The sequence below is a fragment of the Hyperolius riggenbachi genome, chromosome 5 (assembly GCF_040937935.1).
Source record: "Hyperolius riggenbachi isolate aHypRig1 chromosome 5, aHypRig1.pri, whole genome shotgun sequence".
In the NCBI taxonomy this organism is placed as follows: domain Eukaryota; kingdom Metazoa; phylum Chordata; class Amphibia; order Anura; family Hyperoliidae; genus Hyperolius; species Hyperolius riggenbachi.
The window spans coordinates 361,415,734-361,428,971 of record NC_090650.1 but is presented as its reverse complement, the minus strand read 5'-3'; positions in this window follow the sequence as shown (position 1 = coordinate 361,428,971).

Below are 13,238 nucleotides of genomic sequence, written 5' to 3'. Positions count from 1 at the left end.
GCAGGACGTGCGGAGCTCTCGTCATTGCCAATTAGCAGGCATACATTCGTAGCGCTTGCTATGCTACTCTGATAAGGCATGTTAACTCCGATAAGACGTGCTAACTCTGATAAGGCATGCTATTTGTCTTAGTGAATCAACCCCCTTGATTTAAACTAGCCCATTACAAGATACTAGATACATTATTATGAGCGATGCGGGTCAGTAGTAGATTGCGTTATGATTATGACGCTTGGCAGAGCAAGCACTGTAAACAGGCCCTCAGGGCTCAGACACAATACACAACGCATGCACAAACGTGATTTCATGCATGTGTTCCTGGCACATGCCATGCGCGTCGCGGTGTGTTAAAGCACAGGAACATAAGAGCTTCGGTACACTCGGCCAGTTTGCCAGCCCTGCTTTGCATATTTCCAGCATACAGTATTTGGCTATGATTAGCTCTGACGTGGATACATTGAAATCAGTTGGCCTCTATTATTCACAATAGCTGGGGGACCCACAACAATCAGCAGCTGAGCTTCAGCAGCTGCTGCCCTGCCTGAAAGGGTTAAAGTGTATTTGCCTTTTTCTTGCTTTGCGCTTGGTTGTTATGGTTCCCCAGAGAACGTCCGTGTTAGTGCTCGGTAATAGCATATAGGGGACGCAAGTGACAGGCATGGCGGTGAGCTGCTTGTGTTGTGCTGCTGCTATAAATATGATAGGGACACACACACACACACACACACCATCCCTGCAAGCTGCCAGAGGACTCTCTCTACTTCAGGAAGAGCAGCAGGGTAATACAATACTCTTCCCAGAAGGCAGCGGCACATCCTCTGGCTGCCTGACACATACAGCTAATTGTTTAAATGTTTCAGAGGGCACAGTCCTGTGATGCCAGTGCTCCGCAGCGATGACTCCCACTTGGGTCTGTTTTAAATCAGCTATCATTTAAACCATGCCTCCTGGAATGAGGCTCCTGTAAGCTGACCTCTGATGGGCTGCTGCTGTGGGCATACGTATTTCTTTCTAGTGTTTACACAGCCACAGCTGTACATGGAATCATGCCTATCTGTCTCTTCCGTCAAGGAGCTTATGTTCTAAAGTCAGGCATACACTATAGATGTATGCCCCAGTGGCGTAACTAGAGGGGAGCAGCACCCGTGATCATAGGCCGGCCCAGAGCAGTGGGAAGCCCCCAACTACTAACCATCCCTTCCTCCAATACAGGGGACAATACTCCAGATCAGGTGTTTTTGTGGCTACACTTGTTATCTCGTTATGGGTGTGAAGACCATGATGGCCACACTTGTTTTATGACCCTTGTGAGATGGACCACAATGCCATGAATGGCACCACAGGGAGGCAAGGGAAGGGATATGAACATTGGGGGGCCCCTTTAAAGTTTTGCTGGGGGGCCCCATGAATTGTAGTTACACCACTGCCCAGTGGCATAGCTAAGGACAAAATAGGGGAAAAGAGGCGCCCTGGATTGTATAAAAGCATCTAAAAACAGTTTTTAAAATGAAAAAGATAATGAGGTGTCTTACCTCAATGACAAAATGTTTGTAACATACAAAAGATTTTTATTTAGCACAGGCAACGCATTTCGTAGGTCTAAGCCCGCTTCCTCAGGCCAATAACAGTGCCAAATGATATATACCAGTTAGCATAGAGAGGCTCCCTATGCTGACTGGTATATATCATTTGGCACTGTTATTGGCCTGAGGAAGCGGGCTTAGACCCACAAAACGCGTTGCCTGTGCTAAATAAAAATCTTTTGTATGTTACAAACATTTCGTCATTGAGGTAAGACACCTCATTATCTTTTTCATTTTAAAAACTGTTTTTAGATGCTTTTATACAATACAGGGCGCCTCTTTTCCCCTATTTTGTGCTTAGTACATCCCCCAACATAACCTGTTAGAGGGGTGGTGACAGTATACCTGTGGTTGCCACCACGGTGGAACCTTGTCTCCGGTTTTCCAAGAGAGCGACCACCTCCGGGTCTCCCGGGATCGCCCCGAGTGGAGTCGGGTTTATGGTCTCCACCTGCTTCCTGTGGTTGGTTGCCCTTTGCAACCTTTCTTTGGGTTTTATATTTGGCCATACCAAGCATTCTTCATATGGCACAACAATACCTGCCAAGGACATCCACAGTATGAGAGGTGTAAGCAGAGGAAGGGGACAGTTTGATAATGATTACCACTATTCAAAGCATATATAAAAGTGATCATTACCAGCATAGCACCATTGAAGAGCTAATTATGTGGTTAAGGAAGGGCCCTTAGTTGGCCCCTCTGGTTCAAGCGCCCTGGTGTTGTCTCAACCTCTGTATCCCCTATTGGGCAGCACGGTGGCGTAGTGGTTGGCACTCTCGCCTTGTGGTGCTGGGTCCCCAGGTTGAATTCAAGCTATCTGCAAGGAGTTTGTATGTTCTCCCCGTATCTTTGTGGGTTTCCTCCGGACACTCTGGTTTCCTCCCGCATGCCAAAAACATACAGATAAGTTAATTGGCTTCCCCCCTAAATTGCCTCTAAACTACGATACATACACTACACGATACATACATAGACATATGATTAAGCTATAGATTGGATTATGAGCTCCTCTAAAGGACAGTTAAGTGACAAGACAAATATACTCTGTACAGCGATGCAAAAGATGTCAGTGTTATATACAGTAAATACTAAACAATCAATACTACCCTGATCGGCAATCGATCAAGAAAAAAAATTGTTTTACTGGTTTGAAACCTTACTTAAAGTTAATCTGAAGTGGATTAAAAGTAAACATAAAATAGATGCTTTCCTCAGAAGAAGAAAGCCTTTGGATAATTAATGCAAAGAAATAGTCTGTGGCCTTTTATTGGGGTTTACATTTATTGTGTGTTTTAATTTTATATTTAATAAACCTGAACATAATGTGTTAACTGTAAACAACACAAATAACTCCGGCTAGAAGGCCCAAGTGTGCAAACCAAGATCCTTTCTTAAAAGTTTAATTTTCCACACCAGTGGGCAGCCTTTACCCAACACGAGAACCTGTCACTTCATCCAGGGAGACAATACCCCCAGAAAAATTGCCAGCAACAAGGGCGGGAGCGAGAGTTCTTCTGAATGGGGGGCAGAGTTTCAGACCTCTAATGATTTGTTGGTGAGTTACTGCGGCTGACACCAGCAAATCCTTGTAGCTCTGAGATAGTGCTTTACATTAAACGTTTTATACATGATAAAATAGGTTCTCTTTAATTTGATATTATTTTTTAATCAAATTGAATCTTATCTAATTAAAAATATCACACTGGGCGGTTCGGACGTGCGCACGCGACGTGCGGGTGCACGCATGCACGCGGCAGGCGTGCGGTGACAGACTTAGCCTGTTTTTAAACGGGCTAAGGTCACTAGTGCACTAAATAAAAATATAAACACTAACATCATGAAAATAATTTAATTAAATAAACACACATACTTTTAAAGTATTTTATTAAAATACAACATCGTCATCCAGGCTTACTTTCTAATTATTTGTTCCTGCTTCTTTCTATCTGTTCTATTTTGATTGCAAAATAGTGTACCCGAACATCCTCACCTATCCAAAACACAGCCTGGGAACACTGCTATCAGCTTTTCATTAGGCCATTCCTCCTGATCGACAGAATCCACATTGGCAAAAGGGAAATTTGACCCTGCAATAAAAATCGAATTATGGATGACGAACAAAAGAAGGAAAAAGAAGGAAGATAAGGCTAGTAACTCAGGGCCCCTGTCAGTAGCATTCAGCTAAAAACCTCCTCGCAGGATATGATATATCACAGATTACACAAAGGTCATTTTGGAACATTTTTTGAGAGTGATAAATATGTAGCCAGCATAACTTCCACAGGTAATCCTTGAGTTACGAACACTTAGATACTTCTGTGTCAACGCACATGGAAGACAGACACCATGGGGAACTTCCTGGAGGAACGCGGGACATTGTTGGAGGTGACTTAGGCACTAGGCAGGACATTGTCACACATGGTGGCAGGGCAAGGCAGAGAGGGGCACATATAGGCACAGGGAGGGCACAGGGAGACTGGAAAAGGCACATATGGGGCACATTGTGGCAGGAGGTGGCACACAGAAAGAGGTGAAGGAAAAGAGGGGGCACAGAGAGAGCACAGGAAGACCAGAGGAGGCACAGAGGAGGCACATTGTGGTAGGAGGTGGCACAGGTAGACAGGAGGAGGAACAGGAGGAGGCACAGAGAGGGCACAGGAAGTATGAGAGAAACATTGTGGCAGGAGGTGGCATGGAGAAACAGAAGAAGGCTAAGAGAGGGCAGAGGTGGACAGTGGTAATCACAGAAGAGGCACAGGAGAACAGGAGACGGCACAGAGGTGACACGGGATAAAGCATAAAGGGAACACAAGGGAACGGGAATGCAGACAGTTGGCCCGAACCTCCAATTTTAGGTTCGCGAACCTTCGCCAAACGTTCGATTCACGCTAACTTTCGCGAACCACAATAGACTTCAATGGGGAGGCGAACTTTGAAAACTAGAAACATTTATGCTGGCCACAAAAGTGATGGTGACCACGGGTAATGGCCGGGGAATCCTGGTTCGATTCCGGTCCGGAGTGGGAGCCTAAGAAACGGCTACCACCGCCACACATCCAAGGAAGGCAGCAGGCACGCTGTGGGCAAAGGAGCAGGAACGGCCACCACACATCCATGGAAGGCAGCAGGCATGGCATGCACGTCCCAAGGTAGTGACCAAAATAACACATTCAATTCTTTGTGTAGTGGCCAAAAATAACAATACAGGAGGACTTTTGAGGCCCTGCTGTATATGACACTGATAGACTTTACTACCTTCAACGAGAATCTGTTATGGAGGGCAAGTCTGCCATCCATTCAAGTGAAAGGTATGCACTGACTGCCAGGTATAATACAATGTGCAGTCAAAGATGCAGTGAAAGGTATGCAGTGACTGCAAACAGCTGTTTGTGTAGTGACGGCCATGCTGGACTGGTGTGCTCCATGATGAGAGTGCAGGTGATGGCGGCTTTCCTATATGGTCGCCGGGCTGAGGTAGCTGAATGACAGAACAGTGACTGTCCAGCTGATCAAATTTCGTCTGTCCACAATGAGGCAACGACCTTATTATCTTTGGTGTGCCACCTCCCGAGACACTCATATAGCCGGCGGTCATTGCTTCATTTTGATACGCAAGCCCCTTCACCGCGGCAAGGTAATGATCACGAAGGGGAATGGGCACATGTACATGCCTTTTCTTTTGCTGTTGCAGCTGCAGTGCAGCCAGAAAAATTATGCAGGCATGTCCACGCACCAGAAAAATTATTAAATTCAGGAATCCGCCTGGAGTACTGGACCCTGTTGGTGGTGGCGGAGAAGGCAGTCAAGCGGCCTGTGGGCAGAGGTGTTGTGTGGGGAGCGACTTAGTCTTGGGGCAGGCAGCCAGTCACACGGCGTGCAGGCAGAGATGCTGTGTGTGGGTACTGACTTAGTCTTCAGGCGGGCAGTAGCCCTCCGAGATCCATGCCTCATTCATTTTGGTAAAGGTGAGGTACTGAACACTTTTGTGACTTAGGTGACTTCTCTTCTCAGTGACAATGCCTCCAGCTGCACTGAAGGTCCTTTCTGACAGGACGCTTGAGGCAGGGCAAGACAGAAGTTGGATGGCAAATTGGGACAGCTCTGGCCACAGGTCAAGCCTGCTCACCCAGTAGTCCAAGGGTTCATCACTGCTCATTGTGTCTACATCCACACTTAAGGCCAGGTAGTTGGCTACCTGCCGGTCGAGACGTTGGTGGAGGGTGGATCCAGAAGCACCAAGGCGAGGCGTTAAACTAAAGAATGTCCGCATGTCTGACATCACCATGAAATCGCTGTAGCATCCTGTCCTTGCCTGCGTGGACATGGTAGAAGGATTACTGGCAGTGGTACCTTTATTGCGTTGTGCTGTGACATCACCCTTAAACGCATTGTAAAGCATAGTTGTCAACTTGTTCTGCATGTGCTGCATCCTTTCTGCCTTCAGGTGAGTTGGTAACATGTCCGCCACTTTGTGCCTATACCGAGGGTCTAGTAGCGTGGCCACCCAGTACAGCTCATTCCCCTTGAGGTTTTTTTATATGGGAGTCCCTCATCAGGCTGGACAGCATGAAAGACCCCATCTGCACAAAGTTGGATCCAGACATACTATCCATCTCCTCTTGCTCTTCCTCAGTGATCTCAGGTAAGTCCTCCTCCTCCCCCCCAGCCACGAACAATACCATGGGAACTTCGAGCAGCACAAGCCCCCTGCGACGCCTGCTGCGGTTATTCTTCTGGCGCCGCCTCCTCCTCCTCCTCTTCCAAAGAAACACCTTCCTCATCATCCAAGTCTGGCTCATCTTCCCCACACGACTCTTCCTCTTCCTCCCCCCTCTGTGCTGCTGCAGGTGTTGAGGAAACATCTGGTTCTGATGAAAATTGCTCCCACAACTGTTCCTCCCGTAACTGTTCCTCTTCACACTCCTCCACAGCTTGATCCACCACTCTACGCATGACACGCTCCAGGAAGTAAGCGTACGGGATCAAGTCGCTGATGGTGCCTTCACTACAACTCACCAGGTTGGTCACCTCCTCAAAAGGCCGCATGAGCCTGCATGCATTTCGCATCAGTGTCCAGTTGTTGGGCCAGAACATTCCCATCTCCCCAGATTGTGTCCTTTTACTGTAATTGTACAGGTACTGGGTGACGGCTTTCTCCTGTTCTAGCAGGCGAGAGAACATGACCAAGGTCGAATTCCAGCGAGTCCAGCTATCACATATCAAGCGTCTCACCGGCAAGTTGTTTCTCCGCTGAATGTCTGCAAAGCGTGCCATGGCCGTGTAAGACCGCCTGAAATGCTCACACAACTTCTTGGCCTGCTTCAGGACGTCCTCTAAGCCTGGGTATTTTGACACAAATCTTTGAATGACTAGATTCAGCACATGTGCCATGCAGGGTACATGTGTCAGCTTTCCCAAATTCAAAGCGGAAAGGAGATTGCTGCCGTTGTCACACACCACGTTGCCGATCTCCAGCTGGTGCGGGGTCAGTCATCCACCTGTTTGTTAAGAGCAGCCAGAAGAGCTGGTCCAGTGTGACTCTCCGCTTTGAGGCAAGACATGTCTAAGATGGCGTGACACCGTCATACCTGCCATGCAGCATAGGCCCAGGGGAGAAGGGGCTGTGTAGCTGGAAAGGAGATCGCAGCACCAGTAGAGTTGAACTGCCATTCAGCCAAGGAGGAGGAGAACGACGATAGCGAAGAGGATGTAGCAGGAGGAGAAGGAGAGGAGGTGGCAGGAGGCCTGCCTGCAAGCCGTGTAGGTGTCACAAATTGGTCCGCTGCACAGCCACATACTCCCTGCTTGTCAGCGGTCACCAGGTTGACCCAATGGGCTGTGTAAGTTATGTACCTGCCCTGACCGTGCTTGGCAGACCAAGCATCCATGGTCAGGTGGACCCTTGACCCAACGCTGTGTGCCAGAAATGACACCACTTGCCTCTCAACTTCACAGTAAAGTTTGGGTATCGCCTTTTTAGAGAAATAATTGCGGCCTGGTATCTTCCACTGCGGTGTCCCAATGGCCACAAATTTACGGAAGGCCTCAGAGTCCACCAGCTGGTATGGTAACAGCTGGCAAGCTAACAGTTCCGCCAAGCCAGCTGTCAGACGCCGGGCAAGGGGGTGACTGGCAGAAATTGGCTTCTTCCACTCAAAGATTTCCTTCACGGACACTTGGCTGCTGTTGGCAGAGGACCAGGAACCACTCAAGGGCAGAGGCGGAGTGGAGGAGGGTGGCTGTGAAGGTGCAAGGGAGAAAGCGGCTGAAGATGCTGCACCTGAAAAAGGAAGAGGAGAAGGAGGGTGGCTTTTCTTTTGTGTGCTGCTTTTGCTCAGGTGCTCTTCCCATTGCAGTTTGTGCCTTTTCTGCAGGTGGCTTCGTAAGGCAGTTGTCCCTACATGGGTGTTGGCCTTTCCACGGCTCAATTTTTGGAGGCAGAGAGAACAGATGGCATTGCTCTGATCTACGGCAGACAGACTTAAAAATTTCCAAACCGCTGAGCCCCCCTGGGGTGATGGCACTATGGTGGCATCAGAAGATGATAAAGGGCATGTTGGCTGGCGCCGGACACTGCCACCAGCTGTTTCTGATGACGAGCTCCCCCTGCTTCTTTCAGCAACTCGTCTCCTCATACTCCTCTCTGGCTCCCCCTCTGAACTGTCCTCTTGGTCATCTTGTCTCTTAGGATCCCATGTGGCATCCGTATCATTGTCATCATCATAATCATCCTGCCCAGCTTCACTTGCCTCAGACACCTCCAAAACTGCACCAACAGCAGGTACTTCATCATCCTCATCCTCATACATTACGTCCATAGTGTCACCGCCTAACTGCCTGAGGTGGTGTAACTTGCTTAGCGCCTTTATCTAGTTGTAACATTAATGGCTGTGAATCAGTTAATTCCCCACCAATTAACTCCTGTGAAGTGTCAAATGCAGCAGATGTGGTGCTTGTAGTAGCGCTGGTGGCTGCGGAAGTTGAGGTGTTCAGTGTTAAATAGTCAACCACGTCCTGACAATCTTGGGAGTTGATGGGACGTGCCTTCTTCTGAGCACTGTACTTTGGGCCTGGGCTGCTCGAAATCACATCAATATGACCTCGCACAGACCTGCTGGGTGGCCTTCCTCTGGGTCTGCCTCTACCTCTACCTCTTCCTCTACCTGTTTTGTCCATATCGGGGGGAGGGGGATGAAGTCAAAAGTATGCACTGACTTGACTAATACAATGTACAGTCACACAGGTGCAGTTAACAGGTATGCACGGAGTGGAATATCACACTGCGTGCAGTCACGTAGGTAGGTGGGTGCACTGTGAATAACAGGTAGGTATATGCAGTGATGGGTATTACAATGTGCAGGTGTCAGTCACACACAGACAGGTACCGACAGGCACAGTGACACTGTGTGCGCTCATGTAGGTAGGTGGGTGCACTGACGTGAACAACAGATAGATATATGCGGTAATGGGTATTAAAATGTGCACCTGTCACACACAGACAGGTAGAGGACAGGTAAAGTGACACTGCGTGCGCTCAGTTCACATAGGTAGGTGGGTGCACTGTGAACAACAGGTAGGTATATGCAGTAATGGGTATTACAATGTGCACCTGTCAGTCACACATAGACAGGTAGCGGACAGGCACAGTGACACTGCGTGTGCTCAGCTCACATAGGTAGGTGGGTGCACTGTGAACAACAGGCAGGTATATGCAGTAATGGGTATTACAATGTACACCTGCCACACACAGACAGGTAGCGGACAAGCACAATGACACTGCGGGCGCTCAGCTCATGTAGGTAGGTGGGTGCACTGTGAACAACAGGTAGGTATATGCAGTAATGGGTATTACAATGTGCACCTGTCAGTCACACACAGACAGGTAGCGGACAGGCACAGTGACACTGCGTGCACTCAGCTCATGTAGGTACTAGGTGGGTGCACTGTGAAAAACAGGCAGGTATATGCAGTAATGGGTATTACAATGTACACCTGCCACACACAGACAGGTAGCGGACAAGCACAATGACACTGCGGGCGCTCAGCTCATGTAGGTAGGTGGGTGCACTGTGAACAACAGGTAGGTATATGCAGTAATGGGTATTACAATGTGCACCTGTCAGTCACACACAGACAGGTAGCGGACAGGCACAGTGACACTGCGTGCACTCAGCTCACGTAGGTAGGTGGGTGCACTGTGAAAAACAGGTAGGTATATGCAGTAATGGGTATTACAATGTGCACCTGTCACACAGACAGGTAGTCACTGAATGTGCTGGGCCTGGCAGTGGCACACACAGAATGAATTATCAAGGCTGTCTATGCAACACAAGTGTCAGTGGTACACACACACACACACACACACACACACACACACACACAAATAGATCACAAGAACAAGATTAGCTCTCAAAAGAGCTGCTGTGGGGTGCTATTTTAGCAATAAGAATCAGCAAGGAGCAAGCTAAGAAGCCTACAAGAGCCTAACTAATCTTTCCCTATAAGAGTCTGCAGCAGCTGTCCCTTCTCTAATTACTGCAGGCACACGAGTGAGTAAAATGGCCAGCGCTGCCTGCCTTTTATAAGGGGGGAGTGGCTCCAGGAGATAGTGTAGCCTGATTGGCTACAATGTGCCTGCTGACTGTGATGTAGAGGGTCAAAGTTGACCCTAATGGTGCACTATGGGGGTGAAATGAACTTCCGGTAAAGTTCGCGATTCTCCGCGATCGCGAAACCCGGAAGTTCGCCGGGAACCGTTCGCGGGCTTACCATTCGGGCCATCTCTAGACAGGAGGAGGCATAAAGGGAACACATGGGAACAGGAGGAAGCACAGAGGGGGACGGTAGAGGCACAGAGGAGTGCACTGATACAACAAAGGGGAACATTGGGTATAGAGGGAGACAATTGAGAGACAGATGGGGCACTAGTGGCACAGTGCGGTCAGAGGCGGCACAGGGGAACATATTATTTCAACTTGCATACAAATTCAACTGAAGAGCAAACCTACAGTCCTATGCTTGTTTGTTAATGGGGGACTACCCCTGTTGTCCTTGCATTGTGTCATTGTGTCCTTGCATTGTGTCAGTGCAGAAAGTGAGTTCAGCAGCACCTCTTCTGCATCTGGAGAAGTTATAATTAAGGATGCCCTAGACAACAAGATGCTTAAATGTGGTCCTGGCTAATGGGTTACAAGGTTCAAATATTTGGGAATACACATTGTATTACCTATATCCACATATATACAACAATTGGCCTCAATTCACTAAACTTATCTCCTGTCTTTAATAACTCTTCTAGAGTTGTTACCATGGTGATAAGGCATGTAGTATTCAGGAAACATTTTACCTCAGGCAAGCCTAAAGTTAACTCTTCTGTCTTTAAATTAACTCTCCAATCCTTAAAATAACTCCAGAGTTAAAGACAGGCTGTTAATTAGCTGCATGTGAAAATAACTACAGAGGAGGTAAATTAACTACAGAGGAGGTAAATTAACTACAGGAGAGGTAACTTAAGGAATGAAGAGGTAAGATAACTCTCTCAGGTGTGGAGGTAAGTTTTCTCTTGCCTTATTATCTCTAGCATTATCTTAGTGAATTGAGGCCAATGTGCAACTGATTGTAGACTCTCTGGCTCGCCACTGCCAGGTCTGGCCCACTCTTCCTTTATCGCTCATAGGGAGGCCAAACCTTATCAAAATGTTGTATGTACTGTGGTTCACCTATGTGTTTCGCAAACTCCAACATATTTGTTCGTATTGCTAGGATAATTATCACATTTATATGGGCAAATAAACAACCAGGATTTTCCCTAACTACATTGCAGCTTCCAGCTACTGCAGGAGGGCTTGCTCTCCCTAATTTTAGACTATACAGGGTGGGCCATTTGTATGGATACACCTTAAAAAATTGGGAATGGTTGGTGATATTAACTTCCTGTTTGTGGCACATTAGTATATGTGAGGGGGGGGACTTTTCAAGATGGGCGGTGACCATGGTGGCCGTTTTGAAGTCGGCCATTTTGAATCCAACTTTTGTTTTTTCAATAGGAAGAGGGTCATGTGACACATCAAACTTATTGGGAATTTCACAAAACAAAACAATGGTGTACTTGGTTTTAACGTAACTTTATTCTTTCATGAGTTATTTACAAGTGTCTGACCACTTATAAAATGTGTTCAACGTGCTGGCCATTGTGTTGGATTGCCAATGCAACCCTCTTCTCCCACTCTTCACACACTGATAGCAACACCACAGTAGAAATGCTAGCACAGGCTTCCAGTATCCGTAGTTTCAGGTGCTGCACATCTCGTATCTTCACAGCATACACAATTGCCTTCAGATGACCCCAAAGATAAAATTCTAAGGGGGTCAGATCGGGAAACCTTCCTTCTGGTTCAGCCATCTATCTTTACCCACTGATTTCTCTAATTTACACAGTGTGTATATCTTTCTTCTCCCCACATCGTTCTGAAACAGAGAAATAACTTGAGCAGTGTACCAGAGCGACCAACTGGGCCCGCCCACTGCTCCTGGGCCCTATAGATGCTTAAATACTTATAGTAAGGCTGGCGTTATTGTTTTACAATAATCCTGTGGGGTAAATATTGAGTTTCACTGCCTAGGCCAAACCATCCATTAGAAGCTACAGGGCTCTTATTACTAATAAAACATATGCTTTCTTGGCAGTCTTATGTGAGATCATGCATGTAGCCAAAGACATCAGAGGGCATTTCTTTGTATAGGCAAATCTATCTGCCCTGAGGGTATGCAGCGGCTGATACAGACAGGGAATTCCTGCTTATGCAGTGATGATAGGAGCAGGAAGCCCGCTGACACATTCAACGCTCTCTCTCTGACTCTACACACCTAATATGATGGTGCTGGGCTGCAGGCGGTACTGTGGCGAGGATCACGCTGCTAATGGGGGCACAATGAGGAAAGGTAATGGGTTTTATCAGTGACAGCTGCCAACCGGATGTCCATCTTTATCTCAATTTGTACACGCAGACTCAAGAGGATTTTCCTTTTTAGGTCTATTGGCAATGGATGACATTTATAAAAGTCTGAAAGGGCACCATTTTCTGCACATTACTAGATATATCTACTTCTGGTAATTATTTACATAGAAAAACAGCAGAACATATTTATACTATTTATCATGTGTACTGTACTGTGAATAAATAATGTGTATTAAGTGTAACTTTCGGGGATAAAATAGAATAGCAATTCTTTATTTTATCAGGTAAACAAGTAATAAGGATGCTAACCAGGCAATCCAAAAGTTAAAATGACTATTACTTTTCTTATTGAGAAATGATCATTCCCCGGTTTACCCGAATCTTATTTGGTACACACAAAATTTGGTACACAAAAAGAAAGTTGCAGGGCATGCTGGGTTGTCCTTTTTTTGCTTCTCTACTTCCTCTCAGACTTAACTAATGCAGCCTGATTGGCTGAAACCTCTTTCCCTCCTGTTTTCCCCTTCCAAACCTCTGTTCTTCTCTGATTGGCCAATGTTTATCATGCTGATACAATGCACTTTCTATAGTGAAGGGTGGGCAAATCAGGCAAATGAGATAAAGGGAGGAAATTACATCAGGATTGGCTTCAAAATAGCCACAGTTAAAATGGGAAATGCTAAGAAGGATTTTCTCT